General features: G+C 38.4%; 1 protein-coding gene across 1 annotated transcript in view; it reads right to left on the reverse strand.

Annotated features, from left to right (window-relative positions):
• SLC2A13 (solute carrier family 2 member 13) overlaps nt 1-14,642 on the reverse strand; it is a 141,150-nt gene that overhangs the window by 42,050 nt on the left and 84,458 nt on the right. The gene's annotated exons all lie outside the window — the stretch shown is intronic.

Genomic DNA, 14,642 nt, shown 5'->3' on the forward strand with positions numbered 1-14,642 from the left:
AAAGACAGCTCAAAATCAAATAGATTTTCAGTCCTCTTAAAGGTCACATAGAACTAATCTATGGCATCCAACATGTTGCCAGTGACACTCTCATCCTCTTGGTTTTAGGTTTTGCAGTCTTATTTCAGTGCCACTGAGATGCACAAAACCCTCTCCATGGCATTACTTTTGTCTTAACCAAAAAATGATTGTTTTGAAATGCCTTAGCACCACACTGCAGGGATGTGAATCTGCACCCAACAGGAGCATTTGACAGAATGTTCTACTTCTTTCTGATTCTTTGTGTGGAATCAATTGTTCCACACAAACAATAACTCATAAAAATTGAATTGAGCAAAATGAAAAGGAAGGAGAGTGGAAGCCTTCTACCATTTTTCACAGCAATCAAATGAACACAGACTTTGTGCCCATGTTCTCAGGGAGAGCTAAATAAATGCCCAAGGAGACACAAGTACTTTTGTTGATGCTGTAGAAGCACTTTTCAGCTTCTATTAATTTATGCTGACTGAAATACTGAATACTCAAGCCCTCAAACACCTTGCATCCAACAGGCTATCACACAGGAATAACCATCAAAAATGTCAAAGCTTCTTTTTTTTTTTCCTCTGGTCAATATGTAGTTTGCTTTATGTCCCCTTGTTGTCTTAACACCCAGATGTGCTAGCCTCAGGAGTACTAGCAGTTCCCATCCCTCTATTCCAAGCACATTCTGCTTTTTACTTCAAATCAACAGCCCGTGATGGGGCAATATGCTGAGATGCCATTTAAGACACTGCTGCCCATGACTATGGGGAGTGTTACCCCCTCACCCACAAGGCATTGAGATTCTCCCAGCCCTTTCCTCAGCTCCTCCTCTCCAGTGCAGCCATGGAGGCAATGGCCACACAACCAGCTGGTGGTGCAGCACGACAGGGCCTCCAGAGTGAACCTGCTGGCACTGGGGACCCAGCACCTACAGGTGGTTTTGAGCCAGGCTGGGTCTCTGCCCACCCCTTGGAGACTGCAGTGACTCGCCCAGGCTCAGCCCCTGTCACAGAGCTGCACACTTGAGGTCCCAGCCAGGCTCTGGTTCCCAGGGAGGGAAGATTCATGAAGGAGAGATATCAAAACATTAATGTGTCCTCATGTCCTAAGGCCCCCTAAATTAAATTGCTAACTGCCTGTCAAACCTTGCATAGTACTGCACTGTTTCAGCTGCCAAAATGACTCAGTCTCTGATTTCCCAATACACATTTCTTTTTCTGCATAAGCGTAGGGAAATAACAAATGTCAAGGGTTGGCCTGCTGACACCTACTACGAAACTCCTATTTACTTCCACCAGACAAGGTTTCAGGAAGCCAAATTTAAATCCACATATCTAAATCTTAAAATCCAATTCTACCGGGAAGTCAGAAATTGCCAGTTGTCAGCAGCAATGTATAATGTAGTGTCTATACAGTCAAAAAAAGCAAAGACTAAGAAATCACATAAAAGCATGCAGATGTCTACTGCATAATCCCTACAAGCATGCACCTTTTGCCCCTATCATTCCTTCTCATTGGTTATTGCACTCACAGGTTATATATTTTCAAATAGAAGCCTGCTGTTTATCCATAAATAAACACCATATTTCATTTCTGTGGAAAACAAACCAGGGAACTTTAGAATCTGCAAATCCAAATGCCAAGCTACCAAAGCCTGGGTGTTGAACATGTCCATAGTTATTACAGCATAGCAACTTATTTTCCAAAATTTAAAAGGGCACTTACATAGATTATAACAACTACTAAATATATTTGATATGTTCACCTGTTTTATTGTGCTCATTTTTTATATAAGTCTGTGCAGCCCTGCCTGTATATTAATGTAACAAAATGTCAGTCTTTTCAAGTTCTTCCTGAGAAGGGAAAAAACCTACATGGTAGGAAAAGCTTAAACTGTGGTATTATACAAACACAGCTAATACTGCAACTCCTGCAGGGAATACAGCTTCAGTGACAAAGTTGTGCAATCCTAGCTTATTTTCTAAAATGTAAAGAAAATTTAAAACACATGTGAATCCTTGGAATTTTTAGGCAAATACTGTATCTTAGAAAGCAAATAAATACATGCAAATACAAAGCCACACAAAATAACTGAGTTGGATATATACAGAAAGATTTTTAATAGAGTTGATTTCTGAGGATGTCAAAATTATTAAGAAATTCAGCATTATGAATTGTAATATCAAAAGCTGCAGTACATGGAAGAAAAATAAACCTGAAAACATATTCAGGTTTCCATATTCAACCCTCCTTAGATTAATCCTTTGATTCTATATTGAAAATGAACAGTTTTGAAGGAAATTAAGCGTCCAAAACCACTTTCCCTCCCTTTTTTCTTTTAATGAGTCAGGGTGTTTTAAAAGTGACAATGTCAAATGTTTAAAGAAAAGGATCATTTCCTCCCTTCAAGCAGATCTTACAGGATGCATCAGGGTTTCCAGCTTAGCATCTTCAGCAGCAGAGAAGCTGCTCACCCTGCCAGGCTTTGCAGCTCCCAGGGAAAATCAATGCTTGCCCATAAGGTGCCATCACTGCTCTGAGCGTCCCCATTTTCTACAAGACACTGCTCCAGCCCACCTGTCAGACTAAATCCACTCCAACAAAGTTTCTGCCTCAGGATTTTAGCCTTTTTGGACAGAATTTATAATTCTCATAAAAGTAATGAATAAATCTAAGGCTCTCTTTACAGAAACCTGAGGAGCTCTTCAAGGGAAAGGCTGCCACATCATCTCTATGTCTGTAATGGATTTTTCCTGGGAGGCAACCAGGGGAGCTGCCACTATACACTTAAACTAAATTAAACCTTCAAATCCCCTGTTTGGCAGCAACAATGTACTGTGTTATAAATGCCTTCAGCACAGACTGAAATGACACAGTGAAGGCCACTTATTACAATCAGTATATTATGGTAATATAAACACTCAGAATTTAGTACTGTTTGACAGATAACTACATACATCCAAAGGTTCTCTGATTCAGCATGTGCTATTCATGTACAAGGTACATGAAAATGATTTAAAAATTACCATATAATTATGGTAATTAAGAAAACATAGGATTTTTTTTAGCGTCCAAACAGACTAAACTCTGTAGCTATTAAGCAAAATAAGTGTACCAGTGTTTGACAGGCATTAAAAACCTTTAGAGGATTAAGATCACCAAGATACACAAAAAAATTCACTTCCTTAAGTTACCACAGTACTGTCACATACTTATTGAGTCATGTGAAAATACTGTTGCAGTATCTGCTGTGAGACTGAAAAAAGATATTTTCTTTTTTTTTTTTTAACTTATCTACTCTGCACCAGATACCTCTTTGCCAACAGTCAGTGTGCTTTTCACATTTACTTATTTCACCTACTCATGTGGGTCCTTCACAGGTTGCACCTGAAACTTTAGGGGACAGAAATTGTTTTGCTCTTCATAACAGAAAAATAGTAAAATACAACAAGCTGGATCTATTTATGAAAATAAAATATATTAGGCATGAAAATAATACCAAAGTATGTATCAGTCTGCAAAATAGTGCTCTGTAAATTTTCAGACAGAACCCTGCAGTTAAAATCCATTAAAGAGATAGGTTGAATTTACTGAAGAGGTAAACTGGAAAGTAATAGGCAGAGCTGAAGATTAAATGAAAGCACTGGAAGGAAAAAAGTCTTTATCCTCCTCCTTCTCTTCCTAAAACAAAGATCAGTTTCCAGCCAGAAAAAATAGGTTGGGGTCCATAACACTTGTATGTTTTGCACTGCAACAAAAAGCAAAGTAATATCAACTTTTTCACCTTGTCTTTAGTGCCTTTACTCAGTGTATGAGTGCCCAACTCTTCATCAGAACCTTTATGAAAGAAAATCATAATGCCATCCCTGTTTTATAAATGGAGACCACTGGGGCTTTTGGGAGAGAGGAGGAAGAAGAATGACTATTTGCAGTTATCCACCAGTACTACCTGCAGCAGAATAATGACACTCCAGAGCCTCAATGTAGATAAGGGCTGTCTGCAAATTACTGAGTATAAAAGCAGGGAAAGAAAATCCCCCAGGTGTTTCACAAAACATACCTTGTTCAATTATTCATTTATTCTGACAACTTCAGTTAAATTTAAATTAGGTTTAATATATTCCAGGGTATTCTAATGCCTGCTGTAAGTTCTCTGGGATCCCAAAAAATGAAATCAGTCCTCATTAAAATCAATAGACCTGCAGAATGTACATAGCACTAAAAAAGAAAGAAAAATCAATTTAAAGCCAAGGCCAGCAGCAAACAATGGGAGTGTAGACACAAGAGTCTCAAAAGAGCCAGGAGCCAGCATGCTTAGAGCAATGGATCTTGGAAGGTAGGTTTAGATTAGATATCAGGATCAAATTCCTTCCTGTGAGGGTGATGTGGCAGTGGAACAGCTGCCAGAGAAGCTGTGGACACCCCACCCCTGAAAGTGCTCAAGGCCAGGTTGGGTGGGGCTTTGAGCAGCCTGGTCTAGTGAAGGTATCCCTGCCCATGGCAGAGGATTGGAACTGGGTGGTCTTTATGATCCCCCGCAACCCAAACCATTCTATGATTCTGTGTTTTTCCATTTTAATTAGAAGACATTGCATTAAAGATGTTTTTCTTGCACAGTGTAATAGGCCAGAGAATGGGCTGCACTTCTGGAAAGGCAAGAGCATGCAAAACAGATAAAAGTAATTTAACCACAAGTTAAGCTCCTGAGATGACAAACTGTCCTCCTGAAAAGAAAATAAATAGAAAGAACCAATCTCAGACCCTATTGCTAGGGACACTGGTTGGACAAAGGGCAGGAGAGTTGAGAAAGCCAACAGTGAGAAAAACTCTTCTGCAAGGTGAGGCTGGGCAAGGCCCTGGCACATGGGCAGGGTGGAAGTGCCCAAACAGAGCAAGGCAGGCACAGCAGCCTCTGGCACTGCTGCACTGCTGGGGAGGAGCACCCAAAGCCCCTGTGATGACCCCAACACATACACCCCATGCTGGAATAAATGGTGGAAGCCTTCTTTAACAAACTTACATTAAATATACACTTTCATTTCATTCTTAATTAGCCTGTTACAGCACCAGAAACACACACACACACACAAAAACCCCTTACAAACCTATTGGCACCAATCCCACATTCATTCAGGGAAAACTGCACGATGAGCAATGAGGAATAGCAGCATGCATATGTGCACATGAGCACACTGTAGCTGCAGTCACTACTGGGCACAATGCCCTTACTAGTAACAGTTTTAAGCATATGTCCTGTGTAAAAAAAAAAAATAAATTCTTTGAAATAACTGGCACAAAAGTCTTCCCTGGACTTCAATGCACAGATGTACCCATATTACCAAAAGTCATTTCAGGACAGTTTACAAAACAAACCCAAAAGGGTAATTCTGGAGTGACTCCATCTGAGCTCATATTTGTGGTGGCAGATGAGATCCTTTTCAAGAGTACAGGTTTTGGCAAAAAATATCCTATTTTGACAACCTCAACTGACCATCCTAAATCTGCATTCAGGAATTCATATTTTTAGATTTTTCTGGAACCAAATTCTAAGAAATGGCAGGTGTTCAGTGTCTTTCAAATCCATGCCACTCACTTGTGGTGCTTTAATTGAAATTTCTAAACCCAGTCTCAGGTTTTTATATTCATAACATCAAATATTACCCTTGTGATAGATTTCAGACATATACTGCACATCATCAAGATCTCAACAGACTTGTATATTCTCCTTGCTTAGAAAACAAAAGTAATTGGACAGCAAACTTAAACATGTGTAGCATGTGAATATTAATTCAGCAGTGTCTGCTTGTATTACACAATTTTTTGTTGTTGTTGTCCTTTGTCCCATCTGTTCTAGCAGAGAAAGGAAAAAATCACAGCAGATCCAAAAAATTTCTTATGGTGGAATCACCAGTGTAGACAGTTTTTTTCATTTCATGTTCAGGATGGGTAAAACCATAGGATTTACATTACCACAGCATATAAATGACAATCAAAAAACCCAAAGTATTCAAATTCTGATGTCTGAATGATTAATCTAGCCAAATGCAGCATTTGGATGCTGCTTTTGTAATTTCCTCTTCAGTTTCAACAGTAAAACTTGTCAGAATAGCCTCATTCTTTCCCTCTCACTTACTAAAAATGAATCTGCAGGCATCCCAACTATGCATTTCTGCTTTTCTGCCAATAAACAAAGCATCAGTCTCAATTTTTGATGCTCTAGCCTCAGAATTCCATCAGACCTCTTCCTACCCATGCTGTTTCACTCCGTGCCCTGACTATGCTTTGTAGAGATGCTCTGCTTACAGCAGAAGTAAGAACTGGAGTATAATTCCCAGTCCAAAACCTTTAATAGAAAAATATATCAGCTGTAAAGACCCAGAACAAGCTTTTAGCACCACTAGAGAACCACTTGCAGAAGCTGAGCTTCTTTCAGCAATTCTACCTGAGGAAACTGAATTTACTCACTCCTCCAAGGATTTAGCTTTTAGCTGGCACTTTCCTATTTGTTATGTGAGTGCAAAAACATTTCCCCAGTGCTGTGAAGTTGGTGACATCTGCACCAGTTGCTGTTCATAAATGGTAAGGACAATTAAAGCAGCTACAAAACAAACCTCTAGCAGAGGGCTACAATACATTTCTAATGTGCTGTGAGGTATATTCAGCATAGGCTGCACAATGGCAGCAAAGTGAGGTGCTGTGAATGTGCTGCCTGCTGAAAGGGACAAACACATTGCTCTTCAATACAAAAGGGAGTGCTTAAGCACCACATCAAAACTGCTACAGCTATAGAAAGCACAGCAAAGACTCATGTAATACAGAGCTAAAGGCTAATGTAATAGAGCTAGATTCTCTACAGAGCAGAATAGCAACCTTTTAATCTGTGAACCATATGCTGCACATCAGATTTGTTTGATAATCCCTGGAGTGTATTACACTCTGCATACTTCTATTCAACAGGGAAATTCCATTCTAAATTTATGCGGAGAATCTTACAGTTTTCTTTAAAAGTTATGTATGACTTGACCACATAGGAGAGAACTAGCTGCCACCATTTACTGCTATGTCTCATGTATAGCACTTGTATTTAAAATTCAATGAAGCTGCTAGAAAACACATAAAAAACCAAATTTTATATGAAGTTGAATGAAAATTTCAACATAAAATCAATAAACAGCTGAAAAGATTCTAGGCTATATTTTTTGAGTCCCTTTTGAAAATATATTTTACCTCCTCTCTGAAATAAATCACTGTTACTTGGAAACACCTAATAAAGGATAGATACAGAACAGTCTTTGTGTTTAACTGCTTTGAGCAAATACTTTCCACATCCACAGTCCTGCTTTGTTACCTCCAGGTAAAGATCGCTTTCATGTTTATCATTTCCTTGTTGCAACTAATTAAGCTGCCAAATTTTAAATCCCTGGCAGCTTATCCAATTCAGACCAATTATTCTATGTGCAAGGACAGCTTGACTACATTAAATTTATGTTCTCTGTCCTTCAGAATTCATCATGGGAGCTCAACGCCAAGATAAAAAAATCTAAATATTAATCTCAGTTCTGTGGAGATGTAATTTAATTTCTTCATATTTGTTTATTCTCAACAAAGTTTTAAATACTTTTCTATGCTTCTCATGAGAAGATTCATAGGGGGATAATACTTGAAAACAGCCTAAAGAAAAGGGAGACAAAGTAGGTGTTGATCAGTTCTCCTTCTGCTCACCCCAAGTACACTCTAGAGGTCTGTGCTACAGTTTAGAAATAAATTGGACAGGGGGAAATGTCCAAAAGGGGGAGATGAAGAGTCAGGTTATTTTTCAGGGCAATGAATGAAAATGAAATCCAGATCTTTCTTTTGAAGTGTTAAGAAGCTAAAATTGTCTTTTGCTACCTTTCAGCCTCTGATTAAGAAGGTGCTGTCAAGGTCATTTTCCTCTCCATATGAGGAGCCTCTTCTGGAAAGAATGATGGGACAGACCAGCTCTGCTTTGAACATAACGTGCAGCAATTCCCAACACAACCTCAGCATTTATGTGCTCAAGTGACAGGTACTTGGAAAATGCTTCAAAAGGCTGCAGTAATAGCATCAGCCCTAAGCTCTGCACTTGGCAAACATTAATCACAAGAGCAAAGTGAAGAAAAATGAAGGTATTCTTTCTTAATTAAAAAATGGAGACAAAGAATAAGGAAGAATAATTACATTTCTTTAGTTGTGTATTAATGCTACAACATAGTGAAAAATTAATCTAATCATAACCATACTACACAATCTGTTTTGTACCCATTGATGCATATATTTCCTTACTGGAAATAAATTTAATGTACCAAGAAGTAACACCCAGGGTGCTACAATTCTCAGTTAGGAACAAAACAAAGGGCCTCATTGAGAGTTAAGCAGAATATGCTGCTGAAATAAAGATTTATTACACACACCTTAGTATAACGAGAAGGCCCTGGGATTTCCCATGCTAATACTACTTCAATATATTAATGTATATGTTCAATATATACATTTACAATAAAACCAAATGCTGAACAGTGCTGAAAATAAAAGCTTTAATATGCAGGTAGTCTGCTGCATATTATGTTGGAAGTTTCCCTCTTTGAGCTCTAACTTCATTTTAAAACATGAAAGATCTGATATCTGATAGTATCAAACTCGGTGACAGTATGAACAGGACCACAGTGAAAGGAATAAAGTTAATTAGCCTTTCCAGTAGCTTTTTCTCACAACCTTATTGAACAACATTTTTGCTTATACCTTTACTCATAGTTCTTGAGCAATGCCACTATCCCCAAACTAAAACTGAACTAAAAAATCAAAACTTTCCAGATAAAAGAAATTTTCAACATTTTCTTGTTCTATCAAAACCACTTACTTGTTCAAAGAATAGGTATCTGGTTGTTCTACAGTTTGACTTTGCTTATAAAATCAATGCACTGTATCCTATTTATCCCATTTTATCTAATTACTCTTCACACTTTAATTTTTCTTTTTGCTTGCACTCCTGTATTCAATAATTTCTAACTGTAATCTCTTGAACCAAGAGCTGTTCTGTTTTACATTTCTACATCATTTAGTGCAGCACTATCCTGCTTCTCAAATAAGCCTTTAAAATGCAATAATTACACAAATACATTTATTAGCCTTGAGGCCAGCTACCACAAAATTGTTCATTTAATGAAACAGCTTTATGTTTTCCTGTATTCATATGCCAATAGTAATTATTGCTGTCAATGGATTTAATGGTCTCCCTTTCTGAAACTTCCTATGATTCAGCTATTCCTGGATCCGGGAAGGAAAAAAAAGTACACTTTCAAGACCTCTCTAACACACTAGTTACTGTATTTTTATTTTTCTTTAACAATACCAAATATATAAGATACAACATAATGTATACAGAAAGCCAGAGAAGTCAAACATTCAAATTAATGGAATCAGAAAAGAGGGAAAAAGTCCTATTGCCACACTGACTGTGCCATTACCTTATCTGTGAGATGAATTGTGTTCTACACAGTAATTGTTTTTAAACACATTTTTCAACACTCAACCACTCTCAGCAGATAAGAACAAATGGCAACCTAGGCAAGGTTTGTTTAGAACAATCTTATGGGTCTTATGTTAATAATGTAGTAAGTAGCAAACAGCATAATGTTGCCTGAGGCAAAGGTAATTCAGCCCTAGTGCATTCCAAAGAGTAATTACTGTACCTGGTTTTGATTATAATATTAAAAAAAAAACCAGCAAAAATGTATTACCAAAAATGCAAAAAATAACATTGATTTTTCCTTCTGGACTTTGTTTCTTTCTTTGATGATGATGATGATGTGTTCAGTGCTCGTAGGTTGCAATATTTAACTCCATTCAGATTATATTCACAGTTCATCCAGTAGGCTCTACTGAAATACTTATCTGGCAAATACCTTTCCCTTCTGATTAGACAGGTTACTTGGAAACCAGAATGAAATTTTTATTGAGATAGGAGTATAGAACTGTATAGAAACTCAAGTGAGAATATGGATGCATTGGTTAAGGTCTCCAGAGGAAGCCAGTACTTCTTGACAGCTTTAACTCAAATCCCACAACTGGGATTTTGCTCCAAAATGTCACATTAAACAAAAATTTACTTTACAGTTGACAGCTTCCATGTCAGCTATCTAGAGAACTTAGGGGCATACAAGAATTGTAACTGAAATATTTTAATTAGGTAGCAATTACAGGGCAAGAGGCATCTGCTTTCAGACAGTCAATTCTTCCCAGAGGTCCTTTTAGAAATAGCAACCTTAGCTAAAAACAGCATCTTGACCTGACAGCTCAGTGACAGAGGACAACTGCCATCAGGCATGCAAGACAGATGATAAACTGCTTCACAAAGTGTTCTGCACCAGGCAGTGGAGCACTCTGACTGTGGATCCTCACTGCACTGGCTTTGTTGGCCTCCTAAGGAGGACTCCAGAAATAACACTGCAGTGAAAGTCCTTTTCTTCTCAAAGGGGCCAAGACAAATTAATCCCAGAAGGCTAGGAACAGTAAAGCCAAGAGGAGAAAACCCATCACAAAAATGAAATTTCTATGAGTTTCATTGGCACAAAAGAAAGATCTTCTTGCCTGAGGAGATTGCAATTAGCAGTCCTGAGCAAAATTTCATTTTCAAGAGGAGAACCAAAGTGCAAATGGAAGATAGAGATCTACAAAAATATCAAACAGCAGCAGTTCACTGAGCAGACACGCTTGGCTTATGAGGCAAGGGAAAAGTGAAAAACCTCCTCAAGCAAAGCTGTCCATGAATAGGCTTTTCCCCTTTTAATGGGAAGGTAATGACTAAAGGTAATTCACCTAAATGCTGGGAGACTGTTTTGATATTTTGCACTATTTTTTCTGGCCCTATTAAAACTTCCTCAGATATGACCTAAAATGTTTGGAGCAAATTACTTATGAAACTATTTATTACATATATATATATAAGCATGTATTTATTATTTTATTTATTTATTTAAGAGTTAGCAGACCTATTTCATAGACTAGGACCTAGTAATTTGGCTTCTCATTTATTTTTTTCCTTCCTCTTTTTTTGAAGGTCAGAGCTAAATTTGTCAGCAGGTGACTGTGAATGACTAGTAGGGTGACATTGCCTATGTTCTGCTCATTCCCACTCAGTGTAAAACATCTCTGCATATAGGAAATCTGGGTCTTTTTGTTATCTCTGTATTCCCAGCCACTAAATCTGAATGCTGTTGTTTTGCCATAACCTACCTTTTGTTATTTGGAAGGGTTCACAAGATTTAAAAAAGTACAATCATATGGATGGCATTGGATTAGTCACACACAAGGTCAGCCAAACAGTGACTGGCTCACAATAAAAAAGCCAGAGTTTAAAACTGTGGAATACAAAATAATCCCACAAAAATTCAATGGTGTATTACTATCTGATACAAAGAAACATTTAATAAAATACAATTTTATTTTTCAAATATTTCCTAGGTCAAAATAAGAGAAGTTAACAGACACACCAGCACACTAAAACCCCACTATTCATCCAACTTCTTGCTTGTGTTTCTATCTGGTTTTCCCTCCTGTTGCCTTTGTCTTCACTCTTCTTGGCTTCTAATTTGAGCTTAATTCCTTCCCAGGATCTACTTACTGCATCAAGAACAACACCCAGAATCCACCCAAGTAAGCTGTGTCTAAGAGGGAAATGCTGACTTTCTCAAACTGAAGTTTGTTTGGGGATCCTTGTCAAGAGAAGAACAGTGTGTGCATCTGCAGTAGCAAGACTCTCCACACATACAGATTCACTGTTCCTCCTAACTTGTTTCTAATAACATTCCATACCTGCAACAACATCTTTTCTTTCCATATTTTAATGTGCTGAGAAGTTAACAGTTCTTGAAGCAAAATTTCTGCAAAAGTAATCTCTTAAAGCTAAGTTGCTGTTTTATTTCCTAGTTCTCCAACACACATACTAAATGTGCATTCTTTTCCTTAAGATTTTACCTTTTCCTCTCAGTCTGACCTCAAGTGTCAGCCTTGGACTCTCCACACCTCTCTAGAGAAAGTAAAGTTCTAATAAGTATTGTACCCTCAAACACCAACACTGACATTGCAAATGACAGATCTTACTTGCACTGGCAAAAAATGGGTGACATCCAGCTATTTCTCACAAAGAATTTAAAATCTGAGCTTCATTTATTAAAAGTGCTGTCACATATCATCAGCAAAGCTCCTTTCTCTCATTGCAATAAATACAAAAGATTATCTATGTGGTATTTTTTTCTCCCTTAAATGGAAAGACTACCTTTGTTAGAGAAATGAGACTCATGGCCAGTGCAGAAGCTGCTGTCTGTGACATTTGGCAGCACAAGACTACGACCTTCCTTCTGGAAGGAAAGCCTGCATGAGGACAGAGCAAGCTTTTCATTGGTGGGCATTATGGGGAAAGAGGAGGGGAGCAATCAGATCATTATATTCTACATTTAAGAAGAGAACTGTCTGCAGAATGACACTGTTGGAAGCAGAACATCACATAGTTTCATTGCTAAAGGTTGACTGCATTACCGAAACATCTCCAGCACCAGGAAGGACTCAGTGTGCTAAGTGCTGTTCAGAAAGAGAACAATTAAATCACCTCTCCCAAAAAGCTTGCAATATAAACACAAGGCAAAAAAACCCAAATGGATGCTGACAGATGGGGAGAGATGAGATAATGAGGAAGCACCGCTAATTCCTGACTTGAGACCACGTCAGCACACTGACACCATGACTGCTCACAAAGATTTGCTTTGAGAACGGTGCCTTTTTTTAAAGAACCACATTCAGGAAGAGAACTTGCATTACAAGGAAAAAGGAAATTACAGGTTGAGAGCTTACAGTAGATAACATAAGTGAGAGGCCTGGATTAGGGAAACACCAATTGGTATTGGGAAGATTGCTACTACAGAGAAAGGAAACATCAGTTTCCCTGAGTGGTCAATTATACAACTGCACAGCATATCTACCTGTCAGCTCTGTCTTTTACAGAGAACAAGCAAAGTACAAAAAAACCCTAAAGCTTTTAAGCTCTTTACACCTAGGCCCAGTGGCTACAGTAAGCTGTGCTGTCCACGGGGACTCCTCTGGCTGGCAGAAACCTGCATGTGGAATAAGCCCAAACTCAACACATTGATCTTAATCAAAATACACTGGAGCAGACTAGTTCAGGGTACTGAAAGCTTGGATCATCATGGCATCTTCATGTTGGAAAGCAGCAAGCACCATCTCTCACCTTCTCACAACAATTTTTATTAGGAATCCTGGGAGAAGCCAAAAGGTTATGTGCTTTGTCCTTGAATGCTGGAGATTTGGACACCCCTTGAAGGTTAAGGCTGCTCTTGCCTTAGATGCTCCTGCTGCCTTAGCAGACACAGTAACATTTTCTTCAGACACAAACCTTATGCCAGCTGTCTTTTCATTCAAGTCCTTATCTCAGACTGGCACTCAGAAATCTGAGTGACGTAACAGTCTGCATTTGATGGAAATAACTGTTGGGCTGGGAGCTGTCAGCATTTATTACAGGCATAAAGAGGGCCAGAGAACTGAGACCAGAGAAAAACAGAACTTACACAGTTTTGAGAAGAGGCAAAAGTGTATGATACAAAGGTAGTTTCTGAAGAAGGAATACTGACAGAATGTTAACTTTTGCTAGTCATGCTCTCACATGGGGAAGCATAGAAAAAAACCAGAGACGACGTAATATGAAAAATGCATTGAAAAAAAATCTTAAATAATACTTATCTAGCAGACCTATGTGAGCTACAAAATTCAAAAATTTCACATTGAAAATGTATCAAGTAATAGTATGCACACAGCAAATAACTGTGCCTTGTAGCCTCTCTTCATTGTTCTTCTCAGATACTTGCAGCTATGTCATGGAAGAAATCTCCCTCAACAGCTGGTCACAAGAACACCAAATCAATTACTGCATAATTCACAAAAAAATTAGCTGACTTTGTTGAGCAAGCAGCCTTTATGACTACTATTATTTGACACATTGCCCTTTGGTGACTGATACCTTGCCAGAAGATGAAAAACCAGAAGAAGCCTTTCATAACACTGCTGGGGAAATCTGATCCCACAGGTAAGATGGCATCTCCTGAAGCAATGGTGATGCTCTCCCTGCCAAGTCAGACCTCAAGCATGATGGACAGAAAACATGGGTTTAGAAAACTGCAGGGTCAAAACCTCATGGATAGATAAATATTTGCTCTATGCCTTCTCACCACCAGGTCACACACTGTTCAGTCTTCTCCAAAAGTTTGTAAACCTATGTCCCTCATATGGGTCATCACTCTGATCACTCTGATTTACTCAGTGAAGACAGTGCCATACTACCATCAATGGGTTCCATGTGACTCAGATACACGGTGGTCTCCAAGTGTATAATCCTCATGATGTCCAGCCTGAACCTACTCAGAGCCTTCCTGCCCTCCAGCAGATAATATCCCCATCCAACCTGATGTTGTCTGTGAATTTACTGAGGGTACATTCAACCCCCTCATCCAAAACAGTTACCAGTTATTAGATTAATAATACATATAAACAATAATTACTTATGCACACAATATAATTAGGTATTTTTTTCC

Source organism: Geospiza fortis, unplaced genomic scaffold (genome assembly GCF_000277835.1).
Source record: "Geospiza fortis unplaced genomic scaffold, GeoFor_1.0 scaffold424, whole genome shotgun sequence".
Lineage (NCBI taxonomy): Eukaryota > Metazoa > Chordata > Aves > Passeriformes > Thraupidae > Geospiza > Geospiza fortis.